This window comes from Lagenorhynchus albirostris, chromosome 11 (assembly GCF_949774975.1).
Source record: "Lagenorhynchus albirostris chromosome 11, mLagAlb1.1, whole genome shotgun sequence".
Taxonomy (NCBI): Eukaryota; Metazoa; Chordata; class Mammalia; order Artiodactyla; family Delphinidae; genus Lagenorhynchus; species Lagenorhynchus albirostris.
The window spans coordinates 69325444-69348161 of NC_083105.1; the positions used below are offsets into that span (position 1 = coordinate 69325444).

Genomic DNA, 22718 nt, shown 5'->3' on the forward strand with positions numbered 1-22718 from the left:
ACTATACATCCAGTAATTATCCATTTCTTTGCCTCTTAACCCTGGGCTTTCAAGCTGCCTGTAAAGCCAAAAATATTGTATCTTGCTATTGCAAGATTAAGTTTCATATTTGCCCCAGAAAGAAGTCAAAGCAAAAAGGAGAGGGGGAGAGGGAAACACCTCTAAGCCATGCATAGTTAAGGATTTGGTTTCAGATCGATGTTAAAAAGCAGACATAATTAGAAACATCATATGATTTGTGTACAACACAAGAGCTGCTTTGCTAACTAAAACCATAACTGACCTAATTTCACTGAATGTTCCAACAAAAATGACAGACATGCAAAGAAAGAAATATAATACAAGCATTGGATGATCCATATTTTCCCCTTGAGTTTCAAACACATTCCTCACACAGCAGACAATACCTACGTGTTACTAACAAGAGTACAGACCCTCTCATGGCCAGCAAAATGGTGCATGCTCATCCCCAAACCCACAAAATTGCAGCTGCTTGACCCCAATAAGACTAAAGATATTTTATTATTATTATTATACCTCACTGTACTCAGGAATGGAACAGAAAGCTAGTTAAAAATCAATCCATCACAAAATCTGTCTCTTTCTTCAAATCCATTAACAAAATGTAAGGAATTATAACGGAAATTCATTTCTCTCTTTCAATACAGGACACAATTGACAAAATCTCTACCCTCTCCTAAATGATTCACGTGTCTTTAACTGCACACTGAGGGATATCCATGGGACACACCAAGTGATATCTCAAGGTCTATTCTTTCTTGCAGACCATTTCTCACTTCTTATTGTAGCCCTTCCCGCATGCAAACATGCTTGGGAAAAGGGCACATTGTGTAAGTTATCTCTGATCATCTGGCAGGATTTAAGCTCTAGATGGCATTTTATTTGCCTTGCTCTGCTTGGAAATCCCTTGCATCAGCTCTGCTTTCACAAAAGGAGTTGGGCTGTGCTGCTTTCTCTTAAATATTCTTTGCTGAATATTTCCTGTTGGGCAAATGCTTATGGAATGCACCCAATAAAGTGTCAAAGGGAGAACGATGTCAGTGAGTGCAAGATTTAGGGGACCCAGAGAAAATTCTTGTCCATAATAAACAAGGGTGAGAGTGCCAGCAAATCAGAAAGCCCCACCTCTGGGACATCTTATCTTTACCTGGCCTGTGCCTTATCTAAGGCTGCTTATCTGTCTCCCTGATTTTAAGTAAGCATCAGCTCTGCATTCACAATTCCCATAGCTTTAGCTGTGAAGGATAGAAGGATCCTCTCACCATATAGGGGACGGAGTTCTCTATTATTTAGAGCAAGCTCATTTATTAGACAGGTTTTCTCACAGCAAACTGCAGACAATATTCGCTCCCTGTTAACCTGCTGACATATTATCTGTTCAGGACTCAGGTAAAGATAGGCCAGGTTCGTGGCTATGCACTGGACGCTACCATTGCCAATATTCTCAGGATGGATTAGGTAGGGATCGCAGAACCTGGGTTTCAAAGTATGGCTAAGACTTGTTCCTTTTCCACTGGAAGGCAACTCTCTTACATGAATAGGGCCTTGTGTTGATTTTCTAGAAATTGTTCTGCAGGCTGTTCACTCATTCAAGGAAGATTGGTTGAGCATGAGACACTGTGCTAGACACTGGAGAGCATCACAGTGAATAGAAAACTCTCCTTTGCACAGTGTAGGAAGAAAGACTCGTAAGGAGATAATCATAATCTAGAAAGACAATGGCTGGAATGGATACAGGGCTCTGCTGTGGAAAGAGTCAGGCAGACAGAGGGTCAGATTCCAGCTCCACAACGTTTCCCTGGGGGACCTTCAATAATCTCAGGTAATCCCCAGCCCCAACTTACTGGTCAATGTAATGAGAATATCTTCTTTATAGATTTGTTCTGAAAGATCAGTGAGAAAATGTACGTAAAACACCAAGTGCTGTGCCTAACACATAGGAGATCGTCAACCAAATGTAACGGCTACAACTGCTTTGGACAGAGGAACATGGGAGAAGTGAAGGGAAGACTAAATCTGCCCCCCAAACAGAACAATTACTGCCCAAGGTAAATAATATATGAACCAGGTCTTGAAGGATATTGCTTTGGGTATTTATTTCTATGTAACAAACTACACTAAAACCTACTGCCTTAAAATATCCATCTTATTTTATTCATGATTTTGTTGGTCAGGAATTCAGGAAGGGCTCAGGTGAATGGTTCATCTCTGACCCATGGGTGTTAGTTGAGGCAATGTGGGCAGAGCATCCACTCCCAAGAGGCTCCCTCACTTGTCTGTCTGGTACCTCAGTGTCCCTTGGCCTCTCCTTTCTTCACATGACATCTCACCCTTCATGGCCTCTCTCCGGGGCATGGGCTTCACACAGGCATAGCAGTCATAGGGTTGCCAGACCTATTACATGACAGCTAGCTTCCTCCAGAGTTCACATTCCAAGAGATAGGAAATGGAAGCCACCAGTCTCTGAGGTTTGGGATCATCAAATTCTATCTATAAAGTAGTCACAGAGTTGAACCAGGTTCAAAGTGAAGAGATACAGACTCCATCTCTCAATGAGAGGATTTGCAGCCATCTTTAACCTATCACAGATGTGTGGGAAATCATCAGACAGAAAAGTGGAGGGAAGCATTTCCAGACCCAGAGGACAGACTGTGTGGACAGAAGCTGGAGGTGAAGCCTGCATTTATCTCCTTCTAGTTTGGAGTATGGGGTCCACAGTTGGAGTTGGGAGCAATGTGGGGCTATTGCCTACTGTTCAGTTTTTTAAATCCTGACTTCATGTTGCACCTGTGTGGAACTATGACACATCATCATCTCATTGGAAGTAAGGAAACTGACTCTCTAATTCAGCATTTATTATCTCTAATTTCAGCAGTATCTAGTAGTAATGGGAAAAGTCTAATACTCAGTGATTATAAGGCAAGCTACTCTATCATCACTCTTTCTCATTCTTCTGCCCTTAGAACCAAACATTTTATGACTTATTGTCCCCTGGGTCACATATCAATTAAAGGATCTATTGCCATATATTGACATCATAGACATTTTTCACTCCAGGTACCCCCACTTAACTCTAAGCATCTAAGTTTGGACTTGCATCTGCCCATCGCCCACCCTAGCGCCATGACTGATCCACCCTGATCCATGGGCAGTTTGGGCTCTGGGAAAATATAAGATGTAATTTATGTCCTCAAGGGACTTCTCTCATTGGGTGAAATGAAGACAAACCACCACAGCACACTATGGCAAACACAGACCTAGAGGAAACATAGCGCCAAGAAAAAAATGTGCCTCAGGCAGATTTACTTGGGGCCATCATAGGTTTCCAGGTGACTTTATAAAAAGTAAACACATGGATGCACACACACATACATGCACACGCACACAGTGAAAAAGTAGTTAGGATACAAATTTAGAAGATACATTTTCCAAGTAGCTTTTTAGGGAGAAGCATATGTTTTCGGGGTATGACATATGTTGACCATCTAAATGATATAACTAAACTTTTTTTTTTTAATTCTGGAAAACTTTTGCCTCGAATGACATTACAGGGGAATTTGGGATTAGCAGTCATTTTTGCCTCTCTTTAACTACTGCCCCTCTGACCTAATGTTCCATTATTTTAACTATCACTTAAAGAACTAATGAATTTCAGACTAAACTTGGCATTCTCAACAAGTAAAATTCACCCTCTTCCTTTTCAACCCACACCCAGACTTTCCTCGTGGTGTGAGATCATTCACGGCATCGTGGAAAAAGTTATCGGAAACAGAGGGAGGAAGGAGAATCGGGCTGCCAGCCACGATGAGCCGCCCTCGCATCGTCCTACACGTTCTCCACTTTTTGGGTTTTCTTCCTCCACTGTTTTGCTTGCTTTTCTCTCCATCATCTGTTTCAAAGAACCTTCATAAATAAGCATGGAAAGTCAGCTTAATCAGCTTTTTACAATTTCTATACAATTTAAAGGAAACTCAAAGAACATCCCATTCAACATCTCACTTTGCGGGGAGAGAACTGAGGCTCAAATATACTAAACGTCTTTCCCAACATCACAGGGCCAGAGTTTCTGACTCCACTAAAGCCAGTTGCTTTTCTAGCCGTGTCCAAGAAATAGAGAGAAGGAAATCTACTGTCTTTCCTACAAAGAATTGTGAACAAGGATTACAGGCATGCTATTATTTTAAAAATATTATCTGTTCTGCCCATTTGATTAAAGATGGTCTGAGAACATCTCAAATTTACCCCAGTTCAAGGCAATAGACTTTGTAAAGCAGGCCAAGACTTCTATTGCAGGTTAAGAAATGAAGAAATGAAGCTAGTTATGCATAGTCCATAAGGAAAGAACACACTATACATTCCAGTGTCTTCTCCAACTGGAAAGAACATTCATTAATTATTTTGTATGGAAATTAGTTCTTAATAAAAATCCACTCTAAGAATAAGGCAAGCCTATGTTTTTCTGCAAAAGTAAAATTCTCACCTTTCAAAGAGAGGCAATGATGATGCTGATTAAAATTTTGTGAGTATAAAATAATGGGTGAATCCTGAATGATACAAACGGTGCTTTGTTAACACACCAGTGACATTGTTGAGCTGCTATAAAATAGAAAGTCTCTTCTTTAACCAGCAGAAAGGAAACTGGTTTATATAATAGCAATTATATAATTAGGAGGAACTACAATAACGTTTGACTATCCTGCCTTAATAACTGTGTTATAATAGAAACAAAATACTATTTATGTTATCCTCTCATTGAAGCCAATAAAAATTATAAGGCAGCTGATTTTATTTATGGATGTCTATTTATTACAGATTTCTTTTAGATTTAGCTACCACAAAAATGACTCTTCGGCTATGAATGTGGATGATTGGATAATTTAATACCATGCTATCTCAGCCAAATTAAATGAAAACATATTGGACTTTTATCTTCCACCCAAGTAATTTTTCTTTAACTGTTTTTCTCCAAGTACCCTTGACATGTTCTGACTTGCTTATTGTCTAACTTTTGGTTAGTGACCACAGTCATCCAGAACGACAATGTGCACAACATTTCGGAGTCAGTCTTGCAGATAAGTGTTAGTCCCACGCTGGGAAGTGCTTCCTTGCAGGATAATGAGCTACAGCACAGATGGTCAAGAGTAGCAGAGCTGGGAGAGGAGGGGAAGAAGTTAAAAGAAGTTCCTTATTGACCAAGGTTCATAGCTGGACCAGGCTGGCAGAAGTAGACTCCTGGATCCAGGAACGAAGGGAATAGCATTATTTCACAAGCAGGTGCCTTTCTGCCTGTGCACGGGGAGGCTCGTGTGTTAGGATGACGCCCAGCTGGAGAGTCCTGGCACTTCGGTTATGGTCAAGATCACTGGAGACTGTTGGTGGGAGTTTGCTGATATGTGGTAAGTAAGTAGTGAGATGAGCAAATTTCCACAGTATATCCCACCTGGGAGTCACTTTTTGAGATGGGGAAATGGATGTCAATAAGTGAAGTATGAAAAACAAATGAATGGTCCAGAGAATAAAGAGTAACATTGCTAAACACAAGGAATGGTAACTTCATGAGCCATTAAAGTGGGATTTTGAAGTTCCTACCTAAAAGACCTGGCTATTTTCTTTTTTTCCTCTTAAAAGATCATTAAAGTACCTAGATCAAACTTAGGATCTCTTTTGGTCATTTTCCTTTTGTTTAGAACACACTGTTTTTCAATGTTTTACTTTCTTCATATGTCTTCACAATGTTAAGATGAATGCCTAGCTCAGTTTCTGTTCAGTATAGCTTAAAATAAGAATATAACTTGTGTGAGGACATGAAAAAAAACATACTACTTTATATCATGCAAGACATGATAACATGGTGCTGAGTATTTAATTGGCTGTTTCCCATATCCAAATGTCTCATTCCCAAGAAGTAATGAAATGTCTTATCTTAGAAAAATGACTTTATATCTTATCACTCCAAGATAGCATTTATACATTAGTGCTTTTATTCAAAAGAGTGAGTAATGGGAATGCTTCACACGATGGCTGGTTGAGGGTGGGAGTTAAGCATGGAGATGTTATGAGCAAAGAACTTTTGGAGAAACCTTGAATCGCAGAAGACAGGTTTTTGCTTCCTCCCGGGCTCCTGATGCCAGACCTGGCTCTGTTTCTGGTGTGAAACGGCATGACAGAATATTTGATTTGAATGATATGTTTGCCAGCAAATAGATGGCCTTTCTACTGCATAATGTCATTTCATACCAAAAGATACAACAATCTGAAAGCCGTGATCCTAAATAACATTTAGTCAGTATCAGTCAGGATACACTAAGAATATAAGAAGTTTCTGCATGATAAAGGACTCTCACAAAATGAATCCTGTTTTGTCTCTAAATGAAATGAAAGCATTTTCAAGTCATTCTGAGTTTTTACAGTATCCCATCCCAGTGCAACCTTGGAGTTGTGATATATCAAGGTTCTTCCCCCTCTGGGATAACAGTCAGCGAGGAGGGAAAATACTTTTGCTAGTAGGACACTGTTTTATATGATCCTGTATTTAACTGTACAGGTTATTACCTTCTTAATATTTAGATGGTTTTGAACATAAAAGACATTGAAATATTAAATAGTTGTCAAATGCATATTGTCTCTTCAATAATACTAGCTTCTTCATTTTTTCTAGATGCATTATATTCACTTGAATTACTTTGAAATACTACATGAGTCTGATCAGAAAAATACATACAGTTAGAAACCTTGTAGTCCAGTTTAAGTAATGTCAACCTCTGAGATTCAGTGACAACAACAAAAAACAAACTTTTAAAAGCCTAGTCGTTCCCAGGATTTTATTCCTACACCATCAATTTTGTATCAACACTAGGAAATATGGAGAAGAAAAACTAGTGCTTTTGCTATAACTTCCTTTCTCTATTATTGCCTAGTCCTTCATGGAAGTGCTAAATGCAAAGAAATGACAAAAATAAAATGGAGAAGAAATCAGGAGGAGAGTAACTAGTACAAGTAATCCATGACCAGCTTCTGACTCAAGAGGCCATATCAAAGAACTAAGCTTATTAGGGTCCTAATAGTCTTAATAGTCCCAGTTTTTAACCATTGTTGGCACAGAAGAAATTTTCACTAACTGCCTGATTAATTGATGAATTAACTAATGATTCCATGGTTTGTTCATCTATAACTTATCTCTCTTATTGAAATAGTCTCTGTCCTGGAACTAGATTATTTCCAGTTCTCATATTTATTCATGTGGATTTTTTCCAGCTTGTCTCCAATTATTAGCCTATCACTTATTGTTCTCCTTTGAAAATTAATCATTATCTAGCCACTAGGCCCTCTTATCTTTTCACTCTTTCTCTCTCTAGGAGATTTGAACAATACCCGTAGTGTTACTTACCCCTATGTAGATGACTCACAAATACATCACTCTAGCCCAGATCTCTCCCTGAATTCTAGTCATATATCCAGTGGTCTACCCTTGACATGTCCCTTTGGATGTCTAAAGAATCCATAGTCATGATCGCCCCCACCCCACCCCACCCAACCAAACATGGTCTTTTTCTGGTGTCCTTGTCTTAATAAATGACACTAATTTGCATGCCATCATCCTTGACGACTTCCACATCTTTGCCTCCACATTCAATGTCTTGAAACCCTCATTCTTTTTCTCTACCTCTTCTAGTACTACCTCATCCAAGCTGCCATCATTTTTCACCTTTACTAACTACTTTGTGGTTACTATATCCACTGATATACTAAGAAAAGTCAAGATTAAGTGGGGCTGTTTCCTACAAGTTCAAGGCCATGGCAATCACTCAATATCTCAGGATATCAGGGGTATCAGGAAACACCCTCAACACGCATGGTTCCCAGCATCTGCACCAATGTACATACACATTAAGATCCACAAAACAGCACATTTACCAACTATGGAAGCTTCAGTATTTTTTTTTATTAAAGTATAGTTGATTAACAGTATTGTGTTAGTTTCAGGTATACAGCAAAGTGATTTGGTTATATATATATAGATATGTATATATCTATATTTTTTCTGATTCTTTTCCAGTATAGTTTATTACAAGCTATTGAATAAAGTGTGCTATATAGTAAATCCTTGTTTTTCATCTACCTTATATATGGTAGTGTTAATCCCATACTCCCAATTTATCCCTCCCTGTCTCCCCTTTGGTAACAGTAAGTTTGTTTTCTATGTCTGTGAGTCTGTTTCTGTTTTGTAAATAAGTTCATTTGGTTCAGTTTTTTAGATTCCACGTATAAGTGGCATCGTATGATATTTGTCTTTCTCTGTCTGACTTACTTCACTTAGTGTGATAATCTCTAGGTCCATCCATGTTGCTGCAAATGGCAATATCTCATTTTTAATGGCTGAGTAATATTCCATTGTATATATACATATATATGCATGTATATATATATATATATATATATATATATATCACATCTTCTCCATTCATCTGTTAATGGACACTTAAGTTGCTTCCACGGCCTGGCTATTGTAAATAACGCTACTGAAGTTTCAGTATTTTTATTGTTTATTTATCTTTCTGTTCTTCTCATCCACTAGCCTTGCAAACTTCCTAATACATATTTTAATCACAAGGTCCAGATCTAAAATTGCCTTATCTGATTCAGTACTCACTCAAGGTAAATGCTGATGAGTGACAAAGCCTGGATCTGAATTGATTTAGTCAGGAATGGTTGGGTATTAGATTTTACATCTTTATTTTCACCTTTTCAGAACAGGCCTAAAACAATGAAATTCATCTGGCTAAGTTACATATTTCAGTATTTTGGAAGACAAGCTGTTGCAGTGGACTTCAGGCTGCGAAAACCAGGGTCTAAGCCCAGCTCCACCACTTACTAGCTGGCTAATCTAGGGCAAGGACAATCCTACACTTAAACTCCTTAACCTTAAAGGATTGTTGAGTTTTAGAGGCTCAGTATAGGATGGTGATGTGCCTTTAGGCTTTCAAGCATTGGCTTTGGAGTCTGAAAAACCTGACTTCAAGGCCAAGTCTATCACTTATAGCAATTTAAGAAAGTTTCTTAACCTTCTCTGCTCTCAACCTCAAGTTCATCATCTATAAAATAGGGATATTCTACCTACCTCACAGGGTTCTTTTTTTTTTTTTCGGCCACACCTCACAGCTTCCAGGATCTTAGTTCCTCTACCAGGGATTGAACCCAGGGCCTTAGCAATGAAAGCACCGAGTCCTAACCACTGGACCACCACCAGTGAAATCCCACCTCATAGGGTTGTTTAAATGCTCAAGTTAGTTCAGGGATAAGTGCTTGGGACAGTGACTGGCACCAGGTGAGATCAAGGGGCACCTGTGATGGGAAAAGAAACTAGAAGAAAGTGAGACACAAGCTGAGGAGGTTCATGACCAGGAAGAGGTGAAAGGGATGTGGGGCATGTTGCCAGCAGCCAAGTCAAAAAGCACAGAGAGAGGAGAATAGTGAAATCAGAAAACAGAGTTACTGAGAGCCAGGAATCTATCACCAGTTAGTAAAAAAAAAAAAAAAAAGAAAAGAGATAATGAAGAAAACACTCAAAGTAAAGGAAATGAGAGAGCATATAGTCCCAAAGAGAGAACATCAGTAGCTTCCTGATAATTTTCTGTTCCTGAGGAACCAGCTAGAAATCATTTTTGTGAAGTTTCTCTGAATTATTTCAACAACAACAAAAAACTTGTTTTGAGTAACTTTAAAGTGGGGAAACCTGACAACACTACCTCTGCCAGGTGATCAAATTCAACATTAACAGTGACAAGTCATGTTGATGGCATGTAACCTTTTTTTTTTTTTTTTTTTGCGGTACGCGGGCCTCTCACTGTTGTGGCCTCTCCCATTGCGGAGCACAGGCTCAGCGGCCACGGCTCACGAGCCCAGCCGCTCCGCGGCATGTGAGATCTTCCTAGACCAGGGCACGAACCCGTGTCCCCTGCATCGGCAGGCAGACTCTCAACCACTGCACCACCAGGGAAGCCCGGCATGTAACTTTGATACAATGCGATGATGATGGTGCTTTATGTTTGTGCTCTTCCTCCCCAAACATATAACCTCAGTCAAAGTATAAGAAAAACACTGACAAGCCTCAGTTGAGGGACAGTCTACAAAATACCTGACCAGTATGCCTGAAAACTGTCAAGGTCATCAAAAACAAGGGAAGTGTATGAAACCATCACAACTGAGATGAGCCCTAGGAGACAGGATGACTAAATTTCATGTGGTATCTTGGCTAGGATCCTGGAATAGAAAAAGGACATTGGGTAAAAACTAAGGAAATCTGAATAAACTATAGATCATAGTTCACAATAAGGTGTCAATATTGATTTTTTAATTATAATGGAGAAACTATACAGTATGTTAACAATAAGAGAAACTGTTGAGTGTAAGGAAATTCTGTACTGGCTTCACAATTTTTTCTGTCTAAAGTATTCTAAAATTAAAAAAAAAATTTTTTTTTAAATAAAGGAAAAGGGGACTTCCCTGGTGGTCCAGTAGTAAAAAAAATCTGCCTTCAAAAGCAGGGGACGCAGGTTAGATCCCTGGTCAAGGAACTAAGAAGATCCCACATGCCATGGGGCAACTAAGCCGGCGCGCCACAACTACTGAGCTTGTGCTCCTCAACGAGAGAGCCTGCATGCCGCAAACTACAGAGCCCACGCGCCCTGGAGCCCAAGCACCACAATTAGAAGTCCGCACCGCAACGAAGACCCATCGCAGCCCCCCAAAATTAATTAATTAATTAAATTAAAGAAAATACCTCTTTTGTTCCTTGAGCTAGCCTGAGATTAAGGTCTGAGCCTGCAACTAAACCATCCCTGGCTAGATCAGGTCAAATCCTGGCTCTGGCACTAACTGACTATAAGATCTTGAACAAGTTACTTAAAATCACCAAGGTTATTCACTCCTCTATAAAACAAACAGAGTACATTTAAAGTTTGCTGGAAGAATTAAATAGCTAAATGTGTGGACAGACAAGTACTTACTTATTAAAAATAACATTATTTTTGCCATCATCATCATTATTATTACTATAATTATTTAAAGTTATATTAACTAAAGCACGGCAGGTACTCAACAAATATTGTCTCCTTTATCCATTCCCCTTGTGTATTGATTCCTTATAACACATACACATACTACCTAGAGTATCCACACATTTTAAATGTCTGTACAAACTCTCATAACACAAGCCAAGTATATACAACTGACCACACAAAATGCACCGTAAACTAGAGTGATTCATCTACTGAAGGAATCTTCTGTGGAGAGGTTGCACTCCATCTGCTAGGTGTTGACCAGGGCCTGCAGACTGACAGTGGGTCATGGGCTGGCCTTTGTCCCTTTAATCTTTTTCTCGCTCTAGATTGAGCTGGCCTCAGCCTTGTCCACTCATAAAGTATGCCAGTGTTTCCACAGGGTCGGGCCCTCTAGTCCACCACTGAATACAGAGAATTTTTAAAGGGTAAAAAGGGTAAATGGGCTATCAAGCCTGCAAATGGAACTTAAATAAGAATATAACCTCTTATGGTGAGTTTTTAAAAGCCAACTTTCTAACACAGGTCATTAATGTGGTCTTTGTATTATTTAGGATAGTAGAAGCATAGAAAAGGAGGAAAGTAATATTTCAAAGCCTTTTTTTATTATTTTCATAAGGAAGCATATTTTCTTTCAAGCACGAAACAATATACTTAACTCATTTTTGATAATATATATTAATCATATCATACAAAATATACAACGAACAGAAGAGAAAATTTTCTCCAAGTTTGAAAAGTACCTGTTCCTCCATCTTAATTCTGATGTTTAAAATGTTCATCATTTCTGGGCTTCCCTGGTGGCGCAGTGGTTGAGAGTCTGCCTGCCGATGCAGGGGACACGGGTTCGTGCCCCGGTCCGGGAAGATCCCACATGCCGCGAAGCGGCTGGGCCCGTGAGCCGTGGCCACTGAGCCTGCGCGTCCAGAGCCTGTGCTCCGCAGCGGGAGAGGCCGCAGCAGTGAGAGGTCCGCGCACAGCAAAATAAATAAATAAAATAAAAATAAAATGTTCATCATTTCTTTGTTTTCTTTTATATCAACAGACTGTTTTTTAGGCTTTGCCCCAGCCATGGCCCTATCAATTCAAATATAATTCAGTTTCACTAAATGCACAAACATTTGGAGGATGTGGAATATGCACTTGGCACAGTGCTAAACCTTATGAGGACACAAAGGAGAAATGACACAATCCCTATCTTCAGGTGGCTTATTATACAGCAGAGGAAATGAAACATGACGATATTTATATGTGCTTGGCTAGAATATGATGAAGGCTATAAAGGATGCTTATTCAAATCACCATCAGAAGCAACAAGGAGAGGGGAGCTATTTCCAACCAGAGAGATTAAGAAAATTATGAATAAGCATTGTCCCTGAAAAACAAGGAGTATTTTGACTCCTGGAGAAGAGGCAGTAGGGTCCAAAAAGGAACCCCAAAGGTATGAGGATATTCATGGAGCCCGTAAAGTGGAGTTCATAATACAGTTTACTTTTAACTAAGTAGTTAAATTCCACACCAACAGCAGTTTGTTGCTTATTAAAGACAATATCCCAATTTTGTTGAGTTTAGCAGACATGATTTTCCTTTATCTGTCATTGTAACTGGGTGATGCTCAGTATTCAACTTTGCCCTAATTCCTGGAGAAACTTCCTTTCTGGGTCTCTCTAGCCTTTTATAGAAGAGACATGACATCACTGTGTTTGTCCCTGTTATTTCATTTCCCAGGTTCAGGTTTTGTTTGTGTGAATAACTCAACATGACTCAGAAATCTGACTTCTAAAGTGTCAGTACTATTGTGAAACTAGCAGCACGTGCTCCCCAGAGCTACCTAATTTAATGTGACTCTTATAAACTGAAAAATATAAAAAGACACATCTTCATAAACACAGAACTCATGAAAACTTGTCCTGCATTTCTGGCCATCAAATGTCCTAACAGATTCCAGTTCATATATAGGTCTAACGTTTTAGAGCTGTAGAATGTTTCAATCAACAATATATGACCTTAGGAAAACTTGCTTAAATCTCCCTGAACTTCAGTCTTTCATGGGTCAAACAGAAGTCTGAGATGTCAACCTGGAATCAGAACGTTAATGGATCAGAACTCTAGAATCTGCTGGGAAGTATGCTTGGAAGTATGGTTAAACCCTGATCATTTTAAGAAATGTGTCCTGAGACCTTAGCTAATTCTAAATTTCCCAAAACCACTTAGTGAGACGTGGATGGTGAAACAGTTCACCTAGGAGCTAAGTGACTCTCTGTGAGGCTTGCTGTGGTCCTTAGGGTGGCCTTGGAAGGGACTGTCACAGCTGAGAATGCCTGTGGTCTGCCCGGGGTGTGTTCTAAGGACTCTGGTCATGCCCATCTTGTCTGATTAGCTCCTCAGGATAGAAATGATCTTCCCAAGGCGGTGACCAAATTCTAACCTGGGATCACTAGAAAAATCCAATTGTATTTGTATAATTGTATTTCAGGGCGGTGGATCACAGGGGCCATGATACACCCAAATATTTGATAGATAATTCAATTGAATATCTTTATAATTACATTCAATGCACACAGCACAGGAGGGGAGCGAAGGGGTCAGACTGAGTCTGGTAGGAACTTAAGCCTCCTCTGTCTGAGTTGAGAAAGGCTTCCTGGAGAAGGCAGGAGTCACTTGAATAACCACTGGGACTCCATCTGCACCTAGTGTGTTGGGTTAAACCCAAACTGGCCAGGACTTGCAACCAGAGAGACTCAAGTGGGCTGGAACACAGGAATTTCAAGCATTGAGGGCTTGACATATGTCCCGTCACCAAGAATTACTTGCACATGTCTTGTTCCTCTACTGAGCGCAAGCTGCCTGAAGGCAAGAACCTTGACATTATTGAAACCTTCATGGGCCCCTGGACAGTGCCCGGTACCTGGCACTTGGCAAGGGGTAGGTGTCAAATAATTGAAGGAAGTCATATTATAGCCCCAGAGCTGGAATGGTTTGAAATCAGAGAGCTGCTATTCTTTGATACTGCTAGGATGGCTAGACTCTCTTCCCAGCCGTGACCCTGGGGAAGGAGAACATGGGTAAGGAAAAGAGTAGAACTGAAGCTTTCCTCGTTCCTCCCAGGTAGAAGTGTGCCTAAACAGAAAGCAGAGAGGTGAGCAGACGTGCTGGGCTCTTCAAATATTGTACACAGAGTGTGCTTTTTCTCCTACCCCACCCATTGCATCCCTCCTCACCTCTCCTTCGTGTCAGGAAAATCTGGAGTACAGAGTTAAATAATGATGCTCAGTTGAGTTCCATTCACTGAGTATGTGGTAGATTTGGTACTATTGTTCAAAACGTTTGCTATGCTTCCCTGTGAGAAAATTCTATTTCCCTTTCTAGTGAAGCAGAGTTGGCTGCCTAACTGGCTTTCACAATGGAAAGCAAGTGGAGGTAACTCTCTCCTCTGAGCAGAAACTTTAAGAGCGAGTCTGTGACTCGACATCGTCTGTTTTCCCTCTGCCATGAGATCTGCCACATTCCAGATAAAAATTGCTCATCAGTCTGAGTTCCAGATTAAACAGGATGTGGAACAGGGTCCAAGCTGACCAACACTGGACATGTGGTGCGAAAAAGAAAAACTCTTTTCCTTACAAGCCACCAAAATTTGAGGGTGGTTTGTTTTTGCACCATAACAGCCTATGCTATTGATACAAGTACACTTTCCAAGTGTAAGGAACTGTGTCAGGTGCTAGAATACAAAAGTAAATGGCATGGACCATCATCTTTAAGAGATGCCTAATCTGTGATAGAGACAGAAACATACTCAGCAAAGTATTACCTGAATCAGATTTGTGAGGAAAATCTCATAGACTCTTTCCTGATAAAAATACCTCGAGGAAAAGCAGTCCAGAGGCTTGTATGCAGCTGATCAGGTAATATGGTCAGTGTGTCCAAAGAGTGGCATTTGGAGATCACGGCATCCAGGGGATTCTAGGAGGTGTTTATTATTCACAGAAATTAAGATGTCAGTATGTCCCAGTTTGGGTTTCTATTATTTTTCCTAGTTGCATTATGATTAGCACTTTCTTTTACTCCATCAGAGTATCTCAGTTTAGATAATGAATTATATAATCACCCCAACATTAATATGACTAAAGCTTATTGGTTGTTAATGGTCTGAGGCTGGCATCCTGGACGGGCCATGCTTCTCAGACAGGCTGACTGCATAAGTCGAGTGTACCAGATGGGCCATGCCGACTGACAGGATAAAATCTCAGATCACCTGCCACACCTACAGATCCCTGCTGGGAAAGAAGCCCAGGGGTGTCTTTCAGAAAAATACTCTTACGCTTTTGCACCGAGACCCTAATTGGCCCTGATACTTCTGCCACAACTGATTAAATCTGAGAATATGTGCCAGAGTTGACTGTGGACAGTCTGGAAGAGGGGCGGTGACACATTTTAAAACTGATTTGTTGGGCTTCCCTGGTGGCGCCGTGGTTGAGAGTCCGCCTGCCGATGCAGGGGACGCGGGTTCGTGCCCCGGTCCGGGAAGATCCCACGTGCCGCGGAGCGGCTGGGCCCGTGAGCCATGGCCGCTGAGCCTGCGCGTCCGGAGCCTGTGCTCCGCAACGGGAGAGGCCACAGCAGTGAGAGGCCCGCGTACCGCAAAAAACAAAACAAAACAGAAACTGATTTGTTCATCCATTCAAGAAATATTTATTGAGCACCTATTCTGTGGCAGGCCATCTATACTGAATAGTGACAAACTACCACAGCCGTATGCTGTCTTGGGAAATATGACAGCGAGACGCATTGTGCGGGCGGGAGGACCGGGGGAAGGAAGCAGCACCAGTGGGCTCCCATTCTGAGGAGGTAACAGGAGGGCACTCAGGCTACTGCTAAATCAGAACCTGGTGGGCTGTGGTTCTAAAGCTTCTTACCCTAGACGGAACACCCCCGTCATGGGAGTGCTGGGACCCTCTGGAGCTAGCTTTGTGGCTGCTGAGATGGGTTAACCTACCTCCCGATTCCCACCTGCATACCAAAAACCAACCCCCATCTAGGGTTGCCAAATTTGGCAAATAAAACCTCAGGGTGCCAGTTATATTTGAATTTCAGATAAACAAGGAATACTTTTTAAATCTAAGTACATCCATACAATATCTGGGACATATTTATACTAAAAGATTATTTGTTGTTTATATGAAATTCTAATTAACTGGGTGTCCTAGATTTTGTCTGGCAATCTTAACCCTAACTGCCACATCTTCATTGATGTGGCAGTTAAACTTGGAGCCTTGATTTGCTTTGCTGCTGCTACCGCTTTCCCTTTTGGAAGGTCTGCAACTGTAGCTATTAGACCTAAAAGATAAGTAACCCTTATCTTCTGCCCCTTGGTTTGATTCTTGGCTTATCAGAAATTCAGATTGAGTCCACATTGGACTCCATTTGCAGAATCTGGGACCTCTCTTCCCTCTTAATCTCTCTGACACTCGGTTTGGTCAACAGGAACATGGGAATAATTTGAAAGATGTAAGGTCACTTACTCAATCAACAAACATTTACCAAACATTTTCTATATGCCAGGTACCCTGTTCAGTGATCGAGACATACATAGGCCTTTCCCTCCAGGAACTCACCAGCCAGTGACAGATACGAGAGTGAAAAAACAGATGACATGTTTTGGGACAAGAGCATTGACTGGCATACAGAAGATTGGCAGCCTGGTACCTGGCTCAGTCCTCCATAAATTCTGACTTGTCTCTAGGGACAGAGCTCTGGGCTCTCTTTCCTCCCACCCTATCTTAGCACTCCTCCAAGAGTTGAAGGCCTGCTCTGGCTTTCAGCCCTGGAGTGAGGTCCCCCCTGGCAAGGGTCCCTGACATCTTGGTCTGCCTTTCTAACCTCCACCTTTGATGCTCTGTCTACCTCTCCTGCCAGGGCCTCCTGCTGCCTCCCTCTAGGCCTCCCTGATTCTGACCTCCCACTCTGATGACAGGCCTTGACCCAGTGGTTCCATTAATCTGACTTCCAGGCATCAGGCATCCACAGGAGAGCTTGTCCAAGTGAGAATGATTTCCACTGTACCCTTTCACTTGGGCAAAAAATATGCCTGTGTCATAAAGCAATTCCCTTTTTTAACACGACCTTGTGAGTGTGGGCAATCACAGTGTGACGAGCCTAGTGGTGATGTTAAAGATGTGTAAGAGTATCAGAGATGGAAATAAAATACGATCCAGGTTTTCCAACCAGGAAGTGGGTCTATTCATGTAGCTACATCTTTAATGCCACTTCAACTGTCTAGTTTCTGAGTTAGCTCAAGCAATGTCAAACCTGCGACCCAGCACCGGCAGCTTGAGAGTGGGAGTGTCAGTGCAGATCTATTTCTGTGGCAAGTTCAGTACAGGCTGAATTTAAAATATGAAAAACAAAAGTGAGGCTCATGATTATGCCACCGAAAGGGGGGGAGGGGGTAAAAACACAAGACTTCTACAGAAGCACCATCACCCTCCTCCCAACTGCAACTTATTACAAGTGTTTCTCTATTCCAGCTCCTAACATCATGTGCCAAGCTGAAAGAGGCAACTCATTGTGAGGTTTTACTGTGCCTGCTTTTAGTAGCCAGCTCTGGTCCTGCCAACCCTTCTATCCTCTCGCCAAATAGAAAGTTGCAACACAGAGGAAATTGTCTTTTGCTGAGTGGAGGAATGGCAAAGTCCCCACAAACTAGGTCTTACTGTTTCCTTGGGGTCCAATGGAAGAGAGAGGGGGAACTGCTGCTGTGTTTCAGGCTCACGCAGATTCTCCAACATCCCAGGCAGGGGAGGTAGGGAGGATGAACTGGGGGCAGTTATGTAGGGTTTTTTGGTTTTTTTTTAACCTAAATGCTCAGAAGTACCTCCACCAATAACTGGAGTCTAACATCAGTGAGTAAGATTGAAATGACCCAAGTATAAAATTAGCGTTTCTCATGTTAAGCACTCTTGTTTTGTGACAGTTGTTTCCTGGTAGGATGCTAATATAGCCTCTCGCATGCCCCTATAGGAATAAAACTAGTGGAGAGGCTGCTCTACAGGAGAGCTGTTGACCTGGCCTGCTCTCTCCAGGCATTTTCACCCATCCATGTTGGCTGGGCCTCCACAGTGATCTGACAGCATGACCACCTTACTTACGCCAAAACTGGTTTAGAAGGGCAAGAAGAAAACTGGGCATTTCTACTTATAATGAACAAGGAGTTTATGATAAAACATTCTTGTGAACTCAGGGTGGGGGGAGGGGAGGGAGACGTCGGAACTAGCCCCCTTTGGTTCCCTGAGGTCTAGCCTTGGCCTTGCGGCATCTTTTGTCGGGATCTCGAGTCTTCATTGTTCGAGTAGTGATTTGTGGTGCATGGTTGCTGACTAATTTTCCTTTCTCTTTAAATTCCTGTGTCTGCTTTTTAGGCATTTTTATCTTTCCATTTCTTCTTCATGAAAGGGACTTCAAATAGAAATGGAAAAAGGAATCTCCTACAGATGAACTCTTACAGATTGTCAGCTTTTGCAACACAACTCTTATTTGCAACGTAAATTCCTTCATCACTAGATTGGAAGAGATGTGTAAACTCCTCCAACCAGTATATCATTGACTTGGGTTGCCTCCCATTTTTTAGCATAACTTTTCAGTTAGAGAAGGACTGGAAATTTCCAGAACTGAAAATATATTTTCAAATTGGCATACAATGGTATACGTGTAGGGCATGTAATTTTCATTCATTCATTAACCCAACCAATAAAAATGTTTACTGCGTACAATGTGCCAGACCAAAAACTAGGTATCGTAAGCTTAACAGGGAACAAGGTAAGTACAATCCTTGCCTTCCAGGCGTCAGAATTCATTCCTCCATTCATTCGTTATTTCACAAGTATTTACTGAGTCTCCCAAGTCTACTGGACATAATGCCAGGCCTGAAGATATAAAATAATTCCCTGGTCCTCCTAGTATCTCTGTATTCTTAATTTTTTCCTCAGTTCCAATGGCTTATTTTATACAAAATTTCAGCTCTGCAACTGAAAAACAACTATGATTGCAATTATCAGTAGTCCAAGACAGTATCTTTCAAAAATTCCAAACTACTAATTTTCGGCAATTTTTTTCAACTAATTAAATCCGAATCAGGTTTGTCCCATTTGAGACTTCATTAAAACCGAAGTGTTTGCTGTTTGAATGCTGTTTTGTAAAGTAAACACAGCCAGAAGGAATAAGCATTGTTAGGGCTTCATTTTCCACAAGGTTCTGCTTCCCTGCTCTCCTCATTCTAAGTCTTAGAATTTGGCTATTAAATATACATTTGTATATCCATCCTAATGTGTTTCTTAAATTGTTTTTATTATGACAATGAAAAGAATTAGTTCTAAATGCATAAAATCAGCTTCTAATTCTTACCGAAGAAGACGTAAGAGGGGTCTGCATATTCTCCCACGTGAAATGTTCTATCATGCGCTCCCAGCTGCTCCTGGCGGCTTTCTCCCTGAGCGGGTTTTGCTTGGTGCAGCCTGGAGGCTGGGCCTGTGGGACACGATGGAGTTGCTGCGAGTCCCGAATGCGGGCTACAGCGGGTCAGCAGCCACGTCGGCCTCCACGGCAATCTATGAATTTTCCTCAGGGCAAATGACGTGAGGATTGGTACATGGGGAAGACAAACATGGAAACAAACACTCTGAAGACAGCAAGCAGCTTTTGGGCCATCACTGATGAGTCATACACACTACTGAAATGAATGGCAGAAACACATCACGGGATGTGGATGGAAGCATGGTGCCCCTGGAACGGCATCCTTGGCTTCACTGTGCAATGAATGATGCTCCAACAACAAGAACACGACTGCTGGTAAGTTCATTTGGACAAACCATGAATTCATCGAAGTGGCACTCCGAACAATATGTAGTCTATTCCACCAGAAAGAAGATTCAGGAGTGCACCCCACCTTCAACACCTTACAAGTAAAGACAATGAAAAACAGTTTAAACACATAAAATATAGGACTTTTCATGTAACTGCCCTTTTACTGCTTACTATTAACTTGATTAAAATTGTTTGACTGGGCTTCCCTGGTGGCGCAGTGGTTGAGAGTCCGCCTGCCGATGCAGGAGACACGGGTTCGTGCCCCGGTCCGGGAAGATCCCACATGCCGTGGAGCGGCTGGGCCCGTGAGCCACGGCCACTGAGCCCGCGCATCTGGAGCCTGTGCTCCACAACGGGAGAGGCCACAACAATGAGAGGCCCGCGTACCACCAAAAAAAAAAAAAAAATTGTTTGACTAAGGGAAAGAAGTGTCAAGTTAGAGAGTCAAATCAAAAAGTGGAACTAAAGTACATGGAGGTCATTCAAATGCAAACTACATAGATTCCTCATAAATTACTGGTGTCAAGGTAGGAAGGAAAGAGATGCAACGTTGACAGGAAGTTACTAAAATAACAGGCCAAATAAATTAAAAATTTGATTCTTAAAACATTGGGCATCAGGCAACACATGACAGTGATCTGTGAGAAACGTGCCCTACGATTGCCCCAACTTCCTGCCTTGAGAGCTTTTCCAGGCTGAAGCACGGGGATGGGGAAAGAAACCAGGCTGAGTCCCGGAGCTTCCCTGAGTTGAAGAGACAGAGCTGAATGTTCATGGAAGCCCAAGCAGCTAGAACTCACAGGGGAAATGATGGTAGAGGAGAGAGCTCTGATTTAGGCAGAGAAGAAAGCAGCTTTTAGTTTGCATAAGACCTACAAATGTTTCATCAACTGTTCAGAAGTAGTTGGCTCTAGGGTCTTATCCTGTGTAAAAGAAACAGCTCTCTCATCCCTGTGGCTGAAACAGCACAGTTTTGCAGCTTGACAGGTAGGGCCTAGATTCCCAAATTGGTTGCATTTGAAGGAATCCTTCTTCCTGGTTTGGGTACTAACATAATAATTTCTATTTTGGTCTGGCCAGCTAAATGATGTAGTTGGTGAATTGCATCCTAGTATTGAATCAATATGAGCAACAGCCTATACCATCTGAGATGAAATTTAACTCTCTTCCTCTGTAGGCTTCGATGGTTAGAGATGGTTCTTCAAAGGCCATCTCCAGTGCCTTTGTCATCCATGATGCCTGCTCTTAATCATGTGAATATAAACAATTCACTTTCTCTTATCATAATTATCATATACTGACTTCCTTTCCTTATTGACATATCACCAACATTGATCATCTCACACTTTAAAATCTGAACTTACTGGGTCTTTATTGTCCATCTTTTGAATCACCAGCTGTCCTTCTGTATATGTGAGGATATCAGTGTTCACTGAGAGTGTCTTTCTTGATTCCCCTCGTGCCATTCTCTTCTGGACTCATTATATTGCTAGTGCTCATTGTACTATTCTCTAATATTTATATTAATAGGACTCACTGCACCAGTCTCTACTCACTGCATACATTCTTCCTGTAATGTACAGCCATGTCTCCAACTTCCAGCCACAAGATTAAATCCCCATTGATTTCCAGAGCTCTTGACTAGTATTTCCTGTTGCCTTCTGGATCTTTCTACCTGCATATCCTACAAGTACCAGAATATATGAATTTTCCCTGTTCCTGATTCCAATTAACAGCACCATGATTCACCAAGAGACCCAGACCAAACTGCCACCAGCACCACCACAAAACCTCACCAAGTGCTTAGGCTCGAGTCTCTCAAATTGACCTACTCTATGCCTCTTAAGTATTACTCCAAACTGTATGCACGGTCCTTTCCATACTCAGGCTTACATGCATCCTTTTATTATGGATCTCTTTGGAATATAAAATGGGCCATTTTAAACCCTTCTTTAAAAGAACAAGTGTTCTTTAAACACTTGCTTTTAAAAAGATGTTCTGTTTAAGCAGCACAGAGAACAGGAAAGAGAACATCCTTTCCTTTACAAACATATAGAAATAAAAAATAAAATATAGCAAAATATTTTAACACAGAGCTGAACTCAAAAGACAAAAAGGGAAATCAACCAGAAACAAAGCAGGAGTCAAAGCCAGAACATTAAACTCAAGAGCTGAAATAATAGTACAGCCTGGTGGTATATTGGATATATTTGGCCAAAGGGAAAATATCCAAGTAGTGACAGAAAATATGGCCTTGAGGCAATGCATGTGATGAAGATGAGTTCACAACACAAGAGAATCAGCAAATGTAACAGAGAGATTACCACTACAAAGAATATGGGAGAAAGTAACAGGCAAAGTGCTTATAAAACTATCTCCTTAAAACTATTAAGGAGGTAAAAAATTAAGAAAGAAGGAAAGGGTGATACTTTTTAAATGGCAATGTAAAAAAGAGAAATTATAATATCATAATATGAAAGATTTAGTAACTAAAATTAAAAACTCAATGGACTGGAGAACAGCAGTTTAAATATAGTAGAAGAAAGAATTAGTGAATTAGAATATAGGTGAGAAATTTATGCATAAAGGAACACAGAAAATAAAGAGATGGAAAATAGAAAAGAAAGGTTAAAGTATAAGATCTATCTGAAGAACAGAATAGAAAGCCCAGCATACATCTAGTAGGAATTAGAATGAAAGAGATGGAATATTTGAAGAGGTAAAAACTGAGAAACATTTAGAATTGACAAAAAACATGAATTCTCAAATTTAAGACTGGGACTC

General features: G+C 41.0%; 1 pseudogene; it reads left to right on the forward strand.

The window, feature by feature from the left end:
• The first annotated feature begins 5370 nt into the window (after positions 1-5370).
• Positions 5371-20036, forward strand: LOC132529982 (NADH dehydrogenase [ubiquinone] 1 alpha subcomplex subunit 12-like; annotated as a pseudogene).
• Positions 20037-22718: the final 2682 nt, after the last annotated feature.